The sequence below is a fragment of the Narcine bancroftii genome, chromosome 8 (genome assembly GCF_036971445.1).
Source record: "Narcine bancroftii isolate sNarBan1 chromosome 8, sNarBan1.hap1, whole genome shotgun sequence".
Classification (NCBI taxonomy): Eukaryota; Metazoa; Chordata; class Chondrichthyes; order Torpediniformes; family Narcinidae; genus Narcine; species Narcine bancroftii.
In genome coordinates this window covers 16,086,578-16,107,478 of record NC_091476.1, presented here as the reverse complement: position 1 = coordinate 16,107,478, position 20,901 = coordinate 16,086,578, and the positions used below count along the sequence as shown (strand labels likewise).

The 20,901-nt window shown below is 40.7% G+C and overlaps 1 protein-coding gene across 1 annotated transcript in view; it reads right to left on the bottom strand.

Annotated features, from left to right (window-relative positions):
- Positions 1 to 1,068, bottom strand: part of zc3h12b (zinc finger CCCH-type containing 12B) — a 33,374-nt gene extending 32,306 nt beyond the window's left edge. Inside the window, exon 1 of the mRNA XM_069892966.1 lies at positions 991 to 1,068. The gene's annotated coding sequence lies outside the window, so the exon portion shown is untranslated. The remainder of the gene's footprint in view (positions 1 to 990) is intronic.
- Between the last annotated feature and the right edge of the window lie 19,833 nt (positions 1,069 to 20,901).

Below are 20,901 nucleotides of genomic sequence, written 5' to 3'. Positions count from 1 at the left end.
AGTATCACCATCTACACAAGCTTCAGTTTTTAAATCTTGAGTGGTAGTGTACTCCTACTGGAACATAATATCAGTCCACATTTATAACCATGTTTTTAATCCATTAAAATACAGTACAAACATTAGTAGTTTATACTTTATGCATGTCATTTTGTTCTATAAAGATTTTTAAAGTTCATTTTGACATTTGACCAGAAATGTTACCAGCATATCATTATACTTTACCAAAATGTTAATTTGTTAATACATTATTGGTAGTACTTGTTCATAAAACTTAAAATATAACTTAATGAGCAATTTAATTAAATTATTAGAAAATTGGGTCAACATAACCAATCAATAGCATTTTCAGAACAGAAGGTAGCCATTAAGCCCACTTATAGCAATATTAAATGTTCAACTGGAGTTTCATTAATCCTATCCAGCTTTTTGCCAGAGCATTTTATGTTTTTCAAATGTTCATTAGCTTTGTAGTCATACATTCCCTCTTCCAAAAAATAGGTTCCTCATTTTAAATTCTCCTACCATGTTAAATCGTACTATCAATTGCCCATTCATGGATAACCTAGCACAATACATCCTTTCAAAACAGTTAACAATTTCAAAAATATCTGTAATGTATTTCTTTGGCTTGGCTTCGCAGACGACGATTTATGGAGGGGTAAATGTCCACATCAGCTGCAGGCTCGTTTCCTTAAATATTCAAACCTTCATTATATAACCTGTGATTGTTGTGACCAAAGCATAAACAGAGAGAGTATAAGTAGACTACTCCTCTCTGAAATTAAATGCTAAAATTCAGAAGACCTTTCATTTTAACATATTTTATGATTTGTTTCTATGTAATACTATTGCCATTTGTTCCACTGTTTAGTATTCAAAAACAATCCAGATATTTGGGGGAGAGTGGAGAAAGGGGGGTGGTGGGGGGGAAAGAAAAGCAATTCAAGTCTCTTTAAAATAATACTTGATAGAACATTACATACTCACAGTAAAATAGCAAGTCCATGCAGTGTTTTGTAGATCAGTAATCCTTGCTTGAGTACTTTCTAACTGTGGTTCTCCTGTTCTGGCTGGTTATATCTAAATGCTTTGGGGATTACCGGTCATTCCCCTTTATTACACAAACATCCGCCCACAGCTGTGACGCAACATAATTCAGACTACAACTGTGATCTGGTGCTGAGCTATTTCTGTGACGTCTATATCTGTATCAGCACTTTTATATGCCAAGCCCAAAGATAGCTATTGTGGTTCATTCACAACATTGAGAAATATGATTGGAGAGAAATTGATCAAACAGGCAACCTTAATTTAAAGAAAAGACAGGAGCTTTCTATGCATGAATTATGAATCTAGGGCTTTGTTCTTGTATTTCCAATGCAGTTGTGCATCTTGTGCAGTGAAGAACCCCACATTGTCAGGATATGAAATATGGAGACCAAGAAGGTTGCAATTATTCTTTGCTCTTTGTTAAGTTAGCAAACCTCAGCATTATTGGCAACCTTAAGCTCTAGAATTCATGAGTTGAGGACAGACATTCGACCCAAGACAAGCCTTGCTGGGAAGTGGATTTGAGTATATCAAAAAGGGCAGCAGAAGCTACGATGCCTTCCACAGCTAAATGTCTCAACACAACACTGACGCATTCAAAAGTGTGATGGCAATTCATATATAATTTTCTTTGCAGGAAGCTGCGGCTTCAGCTATCACTGCAGTAAAGTAACGGACAGAAAAATCTTAAGCGCCATTTCTTGCCATTGTTGCTTCCCACTGAGAATGCAAAACCACAGAACTGATTCTCATACTCCAATAATCCCCTCCCCACCATCAAGAACAACTACAGGGAACACTGCCATCGGAGAGCATTAGCAATCATCAAATATCCACACCACCCAGCACAAGCTCTGTTCTCATTGCCACCATCAGGAAAGAGGTAGACCACCCACAATACTTGCAACACCAGGTTCAGGAACAGCTGTTACCCCTCCACCATCAGACTCTTCAACAATAAATTCAATCAGAAACTAATTTAAGGACTCTTAGTTTTGCATTTAATTGATGACCTTTTCTCTCTGATATGCAAAGGTCAATTTATTTACCTTTATTTGTTTAAATATGTACGTTTAGTGCAGTTCTTTTGCACTCCCAATAAGTGATAATTCTGCCTCAATGGCAGGACAAAGAATTATCAGGGTGGTATGTCACGAATCCACTCTTGACATTAAATCTGAAATCTGAATAATAATACTTAATAATAGAGGATATCTGTCAAGATCAATACAACTTAATACCCTTGACTGAGTATTTTTCAATAACACTTCATAATTCACCAGATATCAATGATTTCTTCTGAAATTAGATGCTCTCCAATTCTCAAGCTATCCTTTCACTGGAAAAGTTAATGATAAACTTTAATCTAATTTCTTCTTTCTGGATGCCAGTTGAACTATTTTTTCCCCACTTTAATCTGAAATCTGGTTTCAGATCGATTTAGGTTGTGTTCTGGATTTAAGTTCTGTACTAAGAACTTGAATATACATTTTAGGTTGACATTCAGGTATGTTTTTGAGGGAACTGCACAAAACCAGAAATGAAAAGATCATATTCCAAGTTGGTGAGGATAAAGGGTCTACTTCATAGAATATATACAGTAAATACACAACATGAAGAACATAGACCATGGGTGGCAAAGTTAGTGTAGTGGTTAATGCGACGATTACTCTGGTTTCCTCCCACCCTTCAAAGCGTACTGGGACTGTAAGTCAATTGGGTGGCACTGATTCTTAGGCCACAAGGGTCTGTTACTGTGCTGTATGACTAAATTTTAAAATTTATAAATTTAAAATATATGAGCAGAATCACATTTTACATTATGGTTCAGTCTTCTCTCATTAAATCAGAAAAAAATGATTATATGAATCATTTTGGTCCAGATGGAATTCTTGAGCTTTAATGCATAATTAACCATTTGTGTAGAGACATTTATTAATATAATACCAGTGTGGCTAACTGCGCCACTCTATTATCAAACCAGCGTTCGTAGTTGCAGGCCCCTGCAGGATTAAGAGTTCCCGGTGGCCAGGAGGCACAAAGAACTCTGGAAGATGCGTGACTTCAGAGGTCGGGTGATTGTGATAGCGCGCCATCCGTAATTATTTAAACTGCAAGGATTCCATTAAACAGTTCTGTTGGTTCAGCTCACAGCCAACTTCTGTTGTGCTTTATTCACTGCACAACTCGCTATACCAGTGACATTTTAGTGTAGTAGCAATTTTCCAATTTAGCTGCTGATATAAATGAAGGCTGATTACACAAAGTAAACATCAAAGTGTAATGGACATATTTTGATTTGCAATGAAACAGGAATAGCAAATGCCAAAATAAAAATTGTGATTGCAAAACACTACGGCAGGAATGGCTAACCTTTTAATTTTTAGCATGGTAACAGGCCATTTCATCCCACGAGTCTGTGCCGCCCAATTAACCTACGCCCCTAGTACGTACTCGTGGGCCGAAATGGCCTGTTACCGTGTTGTACATCTACATTAAAAATTAAAAGGTTAGCTACTCCTGCACTATAGGGTACTTATTTGACCAAAGCGTATCAGCTTAATTGAATTCCCAATGCCACAACACACAATCAAAATGTTGCTAATTTAATGGGTGAACATAGAACAGTTTCAACCAGATGGAATTAATCCTCAGAACTATCCTCAACTTAGGCTTCTTAACAAAACTCATTCACATCTCAATATATCAAATCTACTACAACTTGTACATTTTAGACTAACAAATTATTTTTTTTAAACCAAAATGACAATTGGATTTCTTAGGTAAATAATATGACAATTTTTTTTCTCTTTTAAATCAGTTGTGCATCTGAGAATCCCAGGCAATGCTGAGGATTTGATGGGACAGCAGGGAAAGCATGTCAGTCTCCTTGAGGAACCCAGGCTCAGACATTAAAGTAGGATACCATAAAAAATTTGAACAATCATCATGTCATTGTGGAAAGAGGAATTTTTATAGAGGAAATGAGGCTAAGAGCATCCCGGGCTATGCAGAGATCAGTAGTATGGGTGATGACCAAGTTTGCCAAATTCAGAGTGAAACATGAACATCTGCAGACACTGTGATTGTGGTAAAAACACAATGAATTGCTGGAGGAACTCAGTTGGTCTTTTCCGCATCCACAGGAGACAAAAATATATTGCCAAAGTTTTGGGCCTGAGCCTGACTTCAAGGAATAAGCAGAAGCAGGATATATCAGAATTCAGACCAACAAAAGGTGTTAGTTAGATATGATATGAGGAGAGGTGAGAATTTATCATGTCTGCGTGAAAGGAGGCAAGGATGGGAGAGAGAAAGCTGGGAGAAGGCAAAGGGGGGAGAAAAAGTGGGGGGAGGGGGGTGTCAAACGAAAGCCAGAGAAGTCATTATTATTATTTGTTGGGAGGATGCCCAGTCAGATCATGAGGAGTTGTTCCTCCAATTTGTGGGTGGTCTTTGACTTGCAGTGCATGAAACAGTGGACAGACATGTCAGCAAGGGAATGAGATGGGGAATTGAAATGGGTGCCACCGGGAGATCCACGCCATTGCAGCAGTCAGAGCCAAAGTGCTCAACAAAGTGATCTCCCAGACTGTGTCCAGTTTCTCCAATGTAGAGGAGACCATAATGGGAGCACCAGATGCAGTAGATGGCCCCTGCAGATTCACAACTGAAATGCTGCTTCACTTGGAAGGACTGTCTGGGGCCCCGAATGATGGTGAGGGAAGAGATGTGGGGGCAATGGAGCATTTCCTGTGATCACAGGGGTAGGTACCAAGGGGACGGTTGGTGGGGAGGGAGGAGTGAACAAGGAGGGAGCGGTCTCTGCAGAAGGCGGAGAGGAGAATATGTCCAGAGGTGGGATCATTTAGTAGGTAGAGGAAATGGCAGTGGAGGATGTGTTGGGTTCAAAGGCTAGTGGGTTGGGAGGTGAAGACAAGAGGAATCCTGTCCTTATTGCGCATGGGGGTGGAGGGAGCCAGGGCAGGTGTGGGGGTAATGGAGGATATGTGGGTGAGTGTGGAGTTGATGGTGGTAGAGGGAAAGCTACTTTGTTTGAAGAAGGAGAATATCTCAGACGATCTGGCATGGAAGTCCTCGCCCTGGGTGGAGATGCAATGTAGTCGAGGTAGCTGTGGGAGTTCATCATGGGTGCATGAGGCAACACCAAAGTTGTCATCGACAGCAGAGGAAGAGTTGAGGGGGCTTGCCTGTGCAGGCTTGTAGCCAACAAAAAGATAAGGATTGCTGGGGCCCTGGGGTAGAGTATGAAGGATGAAGATCATAAGCTGCTGTTCAAGGGTTCTATTGGGGATACAACTGTTAATTAGAATGTGTTTGGCTGTAGATATTTGCAATGGAGATAAGGAGACAACTAAGGTGTTTGTTTGCTTGTTTCTTTATTGTCAAGTATATTAAGATGCAGTGAAAAGCTTTCTTTTGCATATTCAAAAAGTTAATGAAGTTAACAAAGTTAACAAAGGAGCTATGTGCTGATGCCATATTCTTTTTATTTACAACATGGAAGAACCAGATTCCAGCCACTGAAACCTGTGCCACCAATTTCAGCCAATTAACCTACAATCCTGTATGGTTTTGGAAAATGGAGCACAATGCAGACATGGGGAGAATGTACAAACTCCCAACAGCGCCAGATTTAAACCCAGGCCACTGGCATTTTAATAAAGTATTGTGCTAACTGCTAAAAGACAAAGGAGAAAAAGAAAAGAAAGAAAAAAAGATTCAGAGGGAGCAAGCAAGTTGAGGAAAATGCCACTTCCTTCGGCATAGCTGTCTTCATGGCATGTGATGATAGTGGATGAGTGAGAGGGTCCTGTTCAGTATTTTTGTTAATGTCGCTCCCTCCAGCTTGTTCAGTCAACCAAAGAGGAAAGTAAGTAAAATCTGCAGATGCTGGGGGTTCTGGTCCAAGTCATGCAGTGTTCAGAAAATGTAAAAAACAGTCAGTCACTGTTTTGGGCCTGAGACCTTCTTCAGGAATGCCGAGCATTATGAAAGGTTTGGGGGGGGATGGGTGGTGGGGAGGAAGGGGGTAGAACACAGGCTCACAGGTGAAAGGTAATAAGTGGATGCAGGTGGGAGGGTAGAAGAGAAAGAAGTTAAGAACTGATAGAGGGAGAGGGCAGAGGAATAAGAATGAATACTCTGATAGGAGAAGGTAGGGAAAGGGTGCGAGAGGAAAGGAGGCGAGAGATGTGGCAAAGAGAGAGACCGGGAGAGGAGAGGTTAACAGAAATTGGAGAAGTCAAAACTGATGCCATCCAGTTGGAGTCTACCGAGAAGCAATAGTATTTGTTTAAAAGAAGGCTGACATGTTAAAGATAATTTAGAAAAACTAGAAGCACTCCTAGTTTAACATCTCAGGTAAAATGAGAAACTAAGAATGACTTACAAATTTGAGCTGAGCTCACTTTGTAAGCATTCCAGGGCATCAGATTACATTTCACAAAGGTTTACCCTGAACAAAGGCATTACAAAAGTGAATTTGCCATGACCACTAGATGTATTTTTAAATCATTTAGCTATGGTCCTAAATGTAAATAAGAGTTAAAGATCATCACACGCGATCAAATAGATCAGAAATTCAATGAGTTGACATTTTTAACATCCACCAGTGACATCTTCCTGAAAAAAGGTTTCCTGATCCTTATCACTCGATCACAGTGGCATCTTTACAAGGGATTCTGATGAAGACTCAAGGTCCTAAAATGCTCACGGTTGATTGTTCGGCAGGTGCTGCCTGACTTGTAGTATTTTCAGCATTTTTTGCTTTTATTTCAGATTTCTAGCATTTTCAGTTATTTATTTTGATTTTCATTAATGGGATTTGCTGTCAGAAATTCCACAGAATGAAGAGGAGCAACAATTTCACATCCTCTTTGATGACAAAGCAAGTTGAAACAAAAAGTGATGGAAAATGAAAATTGTTCACATTTATTAAAACAGTCCAAATTCAGTGATTAGAAACTACACATTTCCCTGGAAAGGTGGTTAATTTTGAGGGGTCATAGATTTAAAATAATTAAGCATTTAATAAGTATAGAAACACAAAATGGGTAGATGTTGGAATCTTCATCACAGTAAGAATCTGCAGACTCAGCAGGTCAGGCTACATTCGAGGGTGGAATGGTCAGTCAACATTTTGGGTTGGGCACTTAGTCAAGACTAAAGTAGAAGGTAATATCAAGAGGGAAAAAAGAAGGGGGCAAAACAAGCTAGGGAAGGCTAAGAAGTGATAAGGTATTAAACAGAAGGTTAGCTAGGTGGAGAGGTGGAGAGACAGATAAAGCACGGGTAGTCGGGAGGGGAAGATTGGAAAAAATAAGTCTGAGCACGAGTAGTTAAAGAGGAGATGGAAGTGGAACCAGATGGAGGTGGAGGTGACCTTAAATTGAAAAAAAAAATGTTCATGCCATTGGGTTTAAGACTGTCCATGAAGAATGATATGTCATTCCTCAAGTTTACATTTGGCCTCACCCCAGCAATAGATGAGGTTGGGGACAGACATGTCAATATGAGAATGGTTAATGGAATTGAAATGGTTGGCAACCACAAGTTCTAATTAGGACCCACAGATAGAGGACAGTTGTTCGGTGAAGCGAGTCACCCAAATCTGCATTTGGTCTCACCAACTTAGAGGAGGCTGCATGGAGTACACCAAATGCAGTAGATATGTTGGACAAAGGCATGTAGAATGCTGCCTCACCTGGAAGAAATGTCTGTAGCCTTGCATGGAGGTGATTAGAGATAAAGGGACAAATTTTGCACTTTCTACAATTATAGCAGGAGTGCTTAAGGAGGTGGAAGGGTGGGTGGGAAGGGAATAATGGACCAGGGAGTCTTGGAGAGATTGATCCTGCATAAAGCGTGTAGAGGTGGGGAGAGGAAGATATAGCTAGGGGTGGGATCCCTATTCCCGTTCAAATGCCTTTTAAGTATCCTAATTGTAACTGCCTCTACAGGTGTCTCTGACATCTTGTTCTCTGTGTGTGGCAAAAGTTATCCCTCAGGTTTCTTACAAAGTGACCCCCCCCCAAATAATTTTAACCAATGCCCTCTTGTTTTAGACTCTCCTATTCTGACAAAAGACTACAAACATTCAACTTATCTATGCCCTTCATTATTTTATTTACCTCGATACAATCACCCTTAGTTTCCTCTGCTCCATGGAAAACTTTCCTAACTTATCCAGTCTCTCCTTATAACTCAAGCCCTCCATTTTTAGTAACATCATCATGTCTGAAATTTTTTTAATTCTTCATAAGATGCATCCACATGTGCCTTCATACCAGCATTGATTTGAACCATTTTATTCATTTGAGATGTCAACAAATCCATTCTAGGTTTTATAACAGCTTGAATAGCTGCCTTCAATTGTGATTCAGTAAAGCTCAGTTCTGCTCTCTCTGACATAGTGGCAGAACAAGGTAACTGCAGCTCCTGCTGCAATTCAACAAAAGGCATTTTAAAAGATTTACTGCGGGTCTGGATCCTTGGGATTTAGGCAATGAAGAAATTAAGCCTGGGGCTGCTTCAAGTTGTCTAGGCCCCAAATCTTCAGCACTTCGAAAATGTATTTTCTTCTGACCTTGAGATTTAGTCTTTTAGTGGCCGTAATAATTCCTTAATACTTTAAACTAAAATTTAAAAAATTTAAACTTGGAAACAAAGGGTTAAAAAAACGGGTATTTAAAAGTCTGGCCAGAGAGGTCGAGATTCCATGTCTAGACTCTACGCCATCTTGCCACGCCCCCCCAGTAACATCATCATTAATCTCTTCTGTACCCTTTCCAGTTGAATTACATCCTTCCTACAGCGGAGCAAACAGCACTGCAATCATTATTCCAAATGTCTCTCACCAGTCGTATAAAGCAGTAACATCATGTCCCAATTCTGCACTCAATGTCTTGACTGATAAAGGTAAGTGTGTCAATACCTTTTTCACCTCTCTGCCTATCTGTTTTTCCCACATCTGCATTGTCACTTTCCAAGAACAAGATACCTTCACCCCCAGGCCTCTAACTCTATAACACTTGCCACGACCATTCACTTGATATCCCCTGCCTTTGTTTAACTTTCTAAAATATAACACCTTACATTTATCTGGATGAAGCTCCATCTGCCATTCTTCAACCCTCTCATCCAGATGAATGTAGTCTCAAATAAATTTCTTCACTATCCAATTTACCATTAATTTTAATGTTATCTGCAAACTTACTAATCAGACCATCTTTATCTCATCCCCACTGTTCACATAAAACACAAACAACAGTGGACTGAGCACCAATCCTGTGGAACACAAATGGTCACTGGCTTCAAACCTGAAAAAAAAAACCCTTCACCACCACACTTCTACCAAGTCGATTTTATATTCAACTGGATAGTTCACCCTGGATCCCATGTGATCTACCTTCCAGATCAACTGACCGTAAACTACCTCAGAGTACTTCAACAGATTTATCAGATCCAATTTCCATTCCATTAACCCATGTTGACTCCTGTAATCATATTTTGATTTTCTAAGTACTTGGTCTGTAAAATTCCAGCATTTTCACCTCAGATTGATGTTCAGGTACACAGCTTCATCCTCTTCTCTCTCCACTTTCTTGTATGACTGGAATCTGCTACACATGCAAGATATTCTATTATTTATGGAAGGTTACAACTAATCTTTCGAGAGAAATATATTTGGTAAATTTATTGAATTTTAATCTCATTTGTTATTGTCTAATACTTTACAAACCCTAATTTCTTAACCTCCTCATTCTGAATCATACTCTTTGCTATTTTATTTTGTCTCCTACCTTGATGGAAATAAAGCATTTATTTTTCCATCATTTTTCTTCTATGGTTTTACTGTCCTTGGCTACAAAGAGCCCACATTTATAATAGCTAACATCTACATTTTACAAACCTCTAGAACAGTGTTTCTCACTCACATACCACTTTAAGTAATCCCTAGGCCATCTGTGATTACTTTAAGATGGTACATCGAAGTACTCGAGATGGCAGAGGCCGACAGCATCGAATCCACGCTGCTGAAGATCCAACTGCGCTGGGTAGGTCACGTCTCCAGAATGGAGGACCATCGCCTTCCCAAGATTGTGTTATATGGCGAGCTCTCCACTGGTCACCGTGACAGAGGTGCACCAAAGAAGAGGTACAAGGACTGCCTAAAGAAATCTCTTGGTGCCTGCCACATTGACACCACCAGTGGGCTGATATCGCCTCAAACCGTGCATCTTGGCGCCTCACAGTTCGGCGGGCAGCAACCTCCTTTGAAGAAGACCGCAGAGCCTACCTCACTGACAAAAGACAAAGGAGGAAAAACCCAATACCCAACCCCAACCAACCAATTTTCCCCTGCAACCGTGTCTGCCTGTCCCGCATCGGACTTGTCAGCCACAAACGAGCCTGCAGCTGACGTGGACATTACCCCTCCATAAATTTTCGTCCGCGAAGCCAAGCCAAAGAAAAGAAGAAAAAAAAAGAAGAAAGACATGAGTGGGAAGGGAAGGTTGAGAATCACTGCTCTGGACCCAATTGTTATGGAAATATTTTGCTTGAGAAAAATTGTCATTGTCCTATTTCCTTTGGAGTTAGGAAACCGTGCACATAACAAGTCAATGAGGTTACGATTAAAACAATGGTTTTCAAATCTTTTTCTTTCCACCCACATATCACCTTGCCATCCCTTACTAATCATCGAGCACCTATGGCATAGGGAATACTTAAAGTGGTGTGTGAGTGGAAAGAAAAAGCTCTAGAAGCTTTTTCAAAATATCCCTTAACATTTTACTCTAATATTTCTGTACCCTCTCCATCAATTGTTTGTTCCTAATTCATTAATTTCCAAAATTCCCATGATATTATCAATGAACCTCCGTTTTCTAACCCAGGATTGCACAATGCATCTCGTAACATTTCATTCCAAAATAATGAGTCTTCGTTGCAAATCATGGGCCGTATGTCTAAATGTCTGCCAGGTGGAGTGTGAAATACAAAAAGAAATTAAATGTGCAAAACAAGTTAAGAAAAACAACAGTTCTTAAGAAAGAGTGGGAAGATTACTAGTAATGGGAAGATGAGGACAAATGAAAAAGAGGAAAAAATTACCAAAACAAAGAGAAAGTATGCTGAATGAAGAAAGATGATGAGAGAGGGCAAAGGCAAAATACATCAGCAAATGGAGATGTAGAAAAAGATGACAAAATGCACACTCACATATTGTAAGGACAGAGTGATCAACAGTGTGATAAATAAGGGGGAGGGGAAAAGATTGAGCCCAGAGAAAGCAAAAATAAATAGGTAAGCAGAAGAACAAGCTGAAAAAGTGAAAAAACACATACTGTATACATAAACCAGAGGTGTACAATCCAGTGATAATTGGGGGAATCAGAGGTGGAGAGGGAGGGCAAATTTAAATTCCTGGGAGGAGGATCTTTACTGGACCCAACACACTAATGTCATTGTGAAGAAAGCTCATCAGCGCTTCTACTTCCTCAGAAGTTTGCAGAGGCTTGGTATGACATTAGGAACCTTAGCAAATGTCTACAGATGTATAGTGGAAAGTGTACTGACTAGCTGCATCATGGCCTGTGCGGGGGCACCGATACCTCTTAGATTGCAAAAGGTAGCAGTCACATCACAGGCAATCATCGAGAAAATCTACATGAAACACTGCCATCATAGAGCAGCAGCCGTCATCAAATATCCACATACCCAAGACATTCTCAGTTCACAACCTCGAGGTTCTTTTCCCTGCGAGCAAGGCAGAATTTCCATTTATCAGAAGTGCAAAAAACTGTACTTAAGAAAAGATATGTATATCTTTGTAAATATAAACCAAAAAATGTGCAAAAAACAGTGTAATACCGAAAATAAATATTCAATAAAGTACAAAGTAAGAGTCTTTAAATGACTCTCGAGCCCCTTTTCCACTGACACCTTTTCCCAGGAATTCACAAACTGGTTAAGGGACCAGTGGAAAAGCAATTCAATTGGCATGCCGGTATCAAAAGATGTCAATTCACGCTGGGGATTGATGGCCTCAACCCCTGCACAAATCCCTGGTGTCAGCTTATGCTGGCGTGTCGATTAAACCAGTGGAGAAAGGACAAGTCACATGAGACATTTCCAGTCAAAGGTAGACTCTCCGATTCCTGGGGATGACTAGTGTTCAGTGGGAAAGTAGGTAGTATCCTGATTAAAATTGGCCCAGTGAAAACAGCAAAAACAGCCTCTTTAACTGGTCACTGCACAGCCATTTAACTGGGATGCCAGTAGAAAAAGTGCTTCTTTTGAGTTTGTTGTTTAGGAGCCTGATAGTGGAGGAATAGCGATTGTTCCTGAACCTGGTGGAATGTGCCTTGTGGCAACTATACCTCTTTCCTGATGGCAGCAGCGAGAACAGAGCATGTACTGGGTGGTGTGGATCCTTGATAATTGCTGCTGCTCTCTGACAGCAGCATTCCCTGCAGATGTTCTTGAAAGTGGGTAGGGTTTTCCCTATGATGTCCTGGGCTGTGTCAACTACCTTTTGGAGGGCTTTACATTTAGGTGTATTGATCTCCCCATGCCAGACCATGATGCAGCCGGTCAGCACACTTCCACCACACATCTGTAGAAATTTACCAGGGTTCCTCTGCAAACTCCTGAGTAAATAGAGGTACTAACATGCATTTATAAATCCAGAAGCACAGGCATTTAGATTCTCTTAATCATGGTCTTCACTAGTTTCACTCACACACAGAGTATCTCTTTTCCAATTGCTTTACACCATCTACAAATTTGTTCTATAAAAAGAGGTGATGAGTTGGCATACAGGAGGGAGTTTGAAAACTTGGCTGAATGATATACTATCAACAACCCCACTCTAATATCACCAAAACCAAGAAGCTTTTTGTGGACCTTAGAGGGGAAAACCAGAGGTTCATTGGGGGATCAAAGGTGGATAGGGTGAGCAAATTAAGTTCTTGGGAGTCACTATCTCCAAGGACCATTCATGGACTCAACACTCCAATGTCATTATGGAGAAAGCATGTCAGTGCCTCTACCTTCTCAGGAGTTTGCAGAGATTTGGAATGACATCAAAACCTTAGCAAGCTTCTACCAATGTACAGTGGAAAGTGGCTGCAGTATTATTTGGTATGAAGGCACCAATCCTTCTGAGCAGAAAGCCCTGCAAAAGGTAAGACACAGCCCAGTACATCACAGACAAAACTCTCCTCAGCATCGAGAAAATCACCATCGAGAAAATCTACATGGAACAATCAGAATTCTCAACAACAAACTCAATCAGGGACTCATTTAAGGACTCTCAATTGTGCACGTTATTGTTTTTTTTTAAATTCTTCTCTCTGTATTGCACAATTTGTTAACATTTATTATCGACTTACAGTTCTTTATTTATTTTCATAACTGTGTATTGTGTACAGTTTTTTTTGCACTACCAATAACTGGTAATTCTGCGTCGCTTGCAGAAGAACCTCAGGGTGGTATGTACTGTGACAATAAATCTGAATCTGAAAGAGATATAGATGTCACAAGACTCATACCAGCAGATTCAGGAGTTGTACCATCCACCATTAGACTTCTAAACAATAAATTCAATCAGATACTCAGTTAATGACTTATTTTGCACATTACTCATTACTGAATATTTATTTTCCGTATTACAGTTTGTTTACATTTCTCTCTTTTGTATGCACATCTTTCCTTGAGTACAGATTTTTTGTACTTCTGATAAGAGGACATTCTGCCTCGCCTACAGGAATATCAATCTCAGGATTGTATGGGATGTCAGGAATGTACTCTGACAATAAATCTGAACTTTAAACTATATTGTAGTAAAGGGCCTTCATTCCTCTGGTTGATGGAGAATGGAAAGAAAATGCTCTTCAAAAAAAAAATGAAATAACATGACAAGGAATCGTTAAAATCGTGGGCCACTTGAGTGCAAATGAAGGTGCAAATAGCATCTTGCATGCTAAACCACAGAAATCAATTGTTGGAGATGGGTGATCATGGAATGATCTTTACTGCTTAGCAACCAGGTTGCAAGCGTTTGAAAACTACTTGATTAAAGTCACGAATCACTGTTAGGCCATATGACACATCAGTGCGATTTTCTTTTGTTTTTTGAGCAGCGCAACTTGACAGAGAGTGAATACACAGGCAGTGATGAAAGAAAGCTGCTGTGAAGCTTGGTAAAACATTATGAAAATGTTAATATAACTTGTGTCAAATTACATGCAACCCATTTGCATGACTGCTGGTCACAATAATATTTGAAGAGCCATACTTTTATTGTGAAGTGCATTGTTTCACTGACAGTATTTTAGAGATTCTACTTAAAGTACGAACATGCACAGATACATATATGGTGGAAGGGAAATAAAATGAAATTTTTGACAAATATTTAAAGTTAAAAATTCTATCACTACTACCATTTGATTTTAGCCACTCATTTTTGATAATAATGTCACTGGAAAGGCAGTTAGAGGCCATGTTGTAGTTCAGGTAATGCTCTCAATTTTCCTCAGGACCACCTTCAAAAGCATCCCTTCAGATCACAGAAAACAGAATCTGCTTTTATATGCACACAACACTATAATTTCAGACTTTTATCAACTTTTTTTAAATTTTGTAACCTTGTATATTTTGGAGAAAGCTAGAATAAGTCTTCAGCCTTTGAGTATAAAATATGGAATAACATTTTAACAAATCATCAGGAAAGCAACAGCTTTGGAAAATGCAGTTACAGAATTGTGCCTCATACCAGCTTGGATCAAAAATAACAATAGGATTATTCATTAATTTTTCTCATACGAGAAAATGCATCTCAACCTTCATAATTTGTACCATGTTTTGCCAAGCATGTGTCAGCTTCAATTCCTATCCAATTTAATAAAAGGTCTGTAAATCTAATATTTTGTCAAGTAACTTCTACTTGCTTTGGTACAATGTCTCAACTACATATGCATCACAGCTAGAAGAAACTGCTGACAACAACCAACAATATTTAAAATGAATAATTATGGCTCTAAAAGACAGTTTAAAGAGTGGAATAGTACAAATATGGTGGATCATTTGGCAGAGATGATGACGGAAGAAGAAAGGGATGGAAGCTGAGGCACTGAGAGTCAAGTATTTTTTTTACAATGATAAAAAGAGACCAAGTGACCCATTTGATTATGGCCGTTTCTCAGGGTATAGTCCCATTACCATCTTCTTTCCCTTTACCATTGCAACTTTTTCACTTTCACATTTTCCCCTCTGATTCTTTATGCTAAAAACCTACACCAAGTGCTACTTTGAAATTTAAGTTCTAATTAATGTATTATTATCATACAATTGTACAGTACCACTGGACAAAACACTATTTTTTGGTCCTATATGCAAAAACATGGAACCACATCTACAGACATAGCACACATTTACAAGCAATTTATATGCAGTACATATATAAAAATAAATATTGTCAAACAAATAGTCTCGGAGGGATTGTACATACAGATTTTCACTCATTCCGCAGTCTCTTCGCCTATGGGAAGACATTGTTTCTCAGCCTGGTTGTTTTGGCTCTGATACTTTTGTATCTCTCTCCCAACAGAAGAATCTGGAAGATGGTGTGTGTTGGGTGGTAGGGGTCCTTAACAACTTTGCGAGCCCTCTTCAGACAACAGTCCCATTAAAATTGCCAATTAGTTCACCGTCACATTTTTGGCATTCGAAAGGAAGCAAAAGCACAAGTCGAAACCCATGTGGTCATAGAAAAAGCATGCAGATTCCACACAGAGAGCACCCAAAGTGAGGATTGAACCCTGCTTCCTGATGTGACAAGGCAGCAGCACAAATTGACCCTGATGAAGGACCATGCACATCATCTGTCCCAGTGTTGTCAAAGCACTGAGCTGGGGCTTGGTCAGCGAGGACCCTTAGTGTCACACAAAGCAGGCCTCAACAGGTACCGCGAGGACAAATGTGGCCCACGGACCAACTCAACACTAATGAAAATTCCAGAACACATGTCAGGCAGCACTGCAGTCAATTATGCACATTAATTTCTTCTGTAAAACTTGAAACCCAGGTCAGGAAGGTTCCCTTCAATTTACTTATTTGTTAACTTTTCATCAAGGCTTCCACAAACCCCCTTGGTACCAACCACTACCTCTCCAAGAATCTCTCTTCCACTAATCAGCCAACTTTCTCTTCCCACCCAACACTCAATACTATCACCCACAATTACCTGACACCTAACCTATTTCCCTCAACCACAATCTCCAATTCACTGATTCTATCCCAATTGCAGATTGCAGGTCCACTCTGCCTCATCGCCACCACGGAATGTTATTAGCTAAGCCTTGCCCAACCAATTCCTATTAATAGATCTATACCTATTCCTACACTACCCCTCATTATGCCACATTGAATTACTAAGCATCAGATTAATCAAGTGCATAACTGATATGGTCAAGAATGTAAATGGAAAATTTTAAAAAAAAGAGACATCAGATGCTGGAAAATAAAAGTAAAATAGAAAATGTAGGAAGCAAGGTCAATTTGTTTAGAAAGAGTTGGTGCTGTTAGAGTGGTCTGGATAAGTAACTGCATTGTCTTTAGATGTTTTTAATTTAGCCACTAAGTGTCAGTGGTACAGTGTGTAAATGATGTGGTGGATGAGAGATCATTCACTCAGGCTACTTTGTTCTGATGGTATCAACTTTTTACTGAATCTGTATCCACCTACATAAGAGTTCAGCATTCTGCAAAAGGCTCTCTGCACCACACAAATAAGACTGGAGAGAGTGGGAAACCCTGCCTGACTCCAGACTTGATCAGGATGCAATCTGTTTCCCACTCATTGATTTGGAGTGTGCTACAAGTGCTCAGGAAGGATGAAGGCACAAGAGGAGTGAAGTTGCCAGGCAGTGGAGGCACTCAGGTCAAGGGCTCCCAGTACATGGACGATGATATTGTCTCCTGCTCGGACATGATCAGTCGGCAGACAGATCAGCATCTGTGGCCATTTTTGAGTATGCATTGGGTTCTGGGGTAAACCAGAAGAAGTGCGAGGTAATGCTCTTCGGTAACTGGTCTGTCCAATCAAAGATCCCCCTCACAGTCAGATCTGACAACCTGAAGATTTTAGGGATCTAGTTTAGAGGGGCTAAGGCGCGTGACATAAATTGGTCAGAGCAGATCACAAAGGTTCAAAAGAAATTGAATCTGTGGGCACAGTGCTCCCTCTCAATAAGAGGGAATAACCTGATCATCTTGGTACTGCTGTACATAGTGCAGGTGTGCACCTTTTCCCTGACAGTTACCAACGCAGTCTTCCGGTTCATATGGGGATCCAAGGTAGAAAGGGTCTGAAGGGTCGCCAAGTACCAGCCAACAGACAACGGGAGCAAGAGCATTCCCAACATGGACCTCATCCTGATGACCACCTTGGTGTGTGGCAGCATCAGGCTTTGTGTAGATCCAAAGTAAGAAGACTCCAAAAGCTGCTATAGGCTGAGGTTCTACCTATTCCAGGTAGAAAGATGGGCCTGGGTCCGTGTCACGTAATGTCCCAGCAGCTGGACTTTGCCACGTCACCTATCCTTTGTGGAAAAGTTTTTCCAGATCCACAAGGCCATCAAGCAGTGATCACCATGGAATGTCCTGCAGACACTGAGAGACAAGGACTCAATAGAAACAGTGGGGTGGTCCTGGAGCAGACTGTTCAGGTTATCTCATGGAATGCCTCATCACTAATGCTCACAAACATCAGGTCTTGACCTGAATGGCACTGAGAGGAGCCCTCCCAGTCAGATTCTTCCTGTACAATTGAAACATCACACACAATGCACACTGTCCCCGAGATGACTGTGGTGGTGTGGAGACCATCTTTGCAGAATGCATATTAGCTAAGAATTTGGAGAGAAGGGTGCAAAATACAAGGTTGCTTATCATGGTTCATCCCCAGCAGCAGTGTAACAGAGAACTCTGATCTACGAGCTGACCCAGGGACGCAAACAGAATCAGACATCCAGAAATGCTGGAAGACCATCAACTCAGTGAAAAACACATTTTGGTCTACCTGAAGCCTTTTGGTCTTTCAGCACACGGAGATGTTAGTGCGGGAATGCTGCTGACTGGCACATTCCAGGCTACAAGAGTACACGTTGAGGGATGCACAAAGCCTTGGCACAGCCAAGGCGAGGGTGCTCCGGGGAAGGACTGCAGTCAAGAGTACTTCCATTACTGGGCATTGAAGGACTGAGACTGAGGGGAAGCCCTCAAACAACAGAGGGCAGTAAAGATATGGTGCCACAGTGGTGGCAATAGCAGTAACAAAACAGAATGCTAGCAGTATTCAACACATGAACCAGAATTTGTGGAGACAAAAACAAGAGTTAAGATTTTAAGCTCTAAATATTTTACATTCTTGTTCATCTCCACTTCAAATGTGCTTATTTGGCAAGGAATTCATTCGAGTTATTCTGAGGATTTCTCCCGTCGCATCCTGGAAAAGTTTACAGTATGGTATTACACCTCTGGTGCCTTTTGGTAACATGGAGACAATTTAATGACGTGAGACTGTAGATTGGATTGTTGCAAATGTCATTATTCAGCACATTTCCCACAAGCATTGGTCAATGGACAATTGCTGGGGGGGGGGGGGGGGGCTCTCTACCAGTATTTCTGATGCAAAGAATTAGTGGGTGGGTGAAAAGTTGTCAAAATAACTACATTACTATTCTTCTTTCTTTCAAAAGCAACAAAAAGGTGACAAGTGCTAATGTGGCTTTCAATTTACGAAGAATGGAAAGAAAGACAGCAGCCCACAGAAAATGGTATGAAAGTGCGTATAACAACTATTAAACAGCAACAATATAAAAATAGAAATGAATAAATAAGCCTCCCACAAATTGTAGTAATCCAGCCACAGACCTCTTCAAATTGTTTTTTTTCTCTATAGTCCCTAACCATGGATTCCTCTTCTAGATTGGCAGTAATAAGGTACATACAATGAGAAGCGTATATCATTTCTATTTGTTCAAAAATTGGACATGGGAGTTTCTTAAATCACAAGAAACCGTTGACAAGAGTGAAACACGAAAGTCTGCAGATGCTGTGATTGTAGTTAAAACACAATCTGGAAGAACTCAGCACATCTTGCAGCGTCCATAGGAGTTAAAGATATATACCAGCATTTTGAGCCTGAGCCCTTCTTCAAGGTGTTTTGGATCACTACATAGTCATAGAGCTTGAGAGCAGCAGGCGAGCAGTGAGAGAAGCTCTTACAGAACTCTTTTCGAAGAGAGAGCTTCATCAGGGTAGCATCCCTTGAAGAGATTTCGCAGTGGAGCAACTGAATGGATAGAAACACGGACGGAAGTCTTCAGACAATGACCACTGTGATTATAGTAAAAACAAAGAAATTTTAAATGAACTCAGCAGGTATCGCAGCATCCAAGGGAGGCAAAGATATACAACTAACCTTCTTCAACCTTCAAAAGGTAACTTGTAACAGAATTGCATAAACCTTTGAAGTACCATCAGTTTTCTTGTAGCATTGCATGCAACTTGTCAGTTGATACTTGGTATCACATCAGTACCACTGATACAATGAGTTGCAGCAATTCTTTGTCTGCTCAAAATTCCAGATTCAGCAGGTGGGATTTTACCCTTGCAGTCAAAAAAATTAGGCCAACTGCTGCTCACTGAGGGAGGAAAGGTAGAATTATATATTCAACTACAGCATTCGAGTAGTATTGGATGGCAGATCTATGCAGATGTATGCAAATCACTTCTCTACTTCCCTTCTATTTTTGAAGATGCAGTATATTAAATGCCTTTGAATCACAAATGATAGGTCTTCTCAATGCAACTGTATAATTAAGTGAGAAGCACAAATCTTTCTACAAAATTGAGTGTTGGCAAGAATTCTTAAAGCAGTAGATCCCATTTTAGTCTGGAATTACATTTGCCTCAAGTTAGTCAGTGGTGGGGAAATGAACCACACCAAATCTTCTTTCTTTGGCTTGGCTTCGCGGACGAAGATTTCTGGAGGGGATAAAAGTCCACGTCAGCTGCAGGCTCGTTTGTGGCTGACAAGTCCGATGCGGGACAGGCAGACACGGTTGCAGCGGCTGCAGGGCAAAATTGGTTGGTTGGGGTTGGGTGTTGGGTTTTTCCTCCTTAGCCTTTTGTCAGTGAGGTGGGCTCTGCGGTCTTCTTCAAAGGAGGTTGCTGCCCGCCAAACTGTGAGGCGCCAAGATGCACGGTTTGCGGCGATATCAGCCCACTGGCGGTGGTCAATGTGGCAGGCACCAAGAGATTTCTTTAGGCAGTCCTTGTACCTTTTCTTTGGTGCACCTCTGTCACGGTGGCCAGTGGAGAGCTCGCCATATAACACGATCTTGGGAAGGCGATGGTCCTCCATTCTGGAGACGTGACCCACCCAGCGCAGCTGGATCTTCAGCAACGTGGACTCGATGCTGTCGACCTCTGCCATCTCGAGTACTTCGACGTTAGGGATGAAAGCGCTCCAATGGATGTTGAGGATGGAGCGGAGACAACGCTGGTGGAAGCGTTCTAGGAGCCGTAGGTGATGCCGGTAGAGGACCCATGATTCGGAGCCGAACAGGAGTGTGGGTATGACAACGGCTCTGTATACCCTTATCTTTGTGAGGTTTTTCAGTTGGTTGTTTTTCCAGACTCTTTTGTGTAGTCTTCCAAAGGCGCTATTTGCCTTGGCGAGTCTGTTGTCCATTTCATTGTCGATCCTTGCATCTGATGAAATGGTGCAGCCGAGATAGGTAAACTGGTTGACCG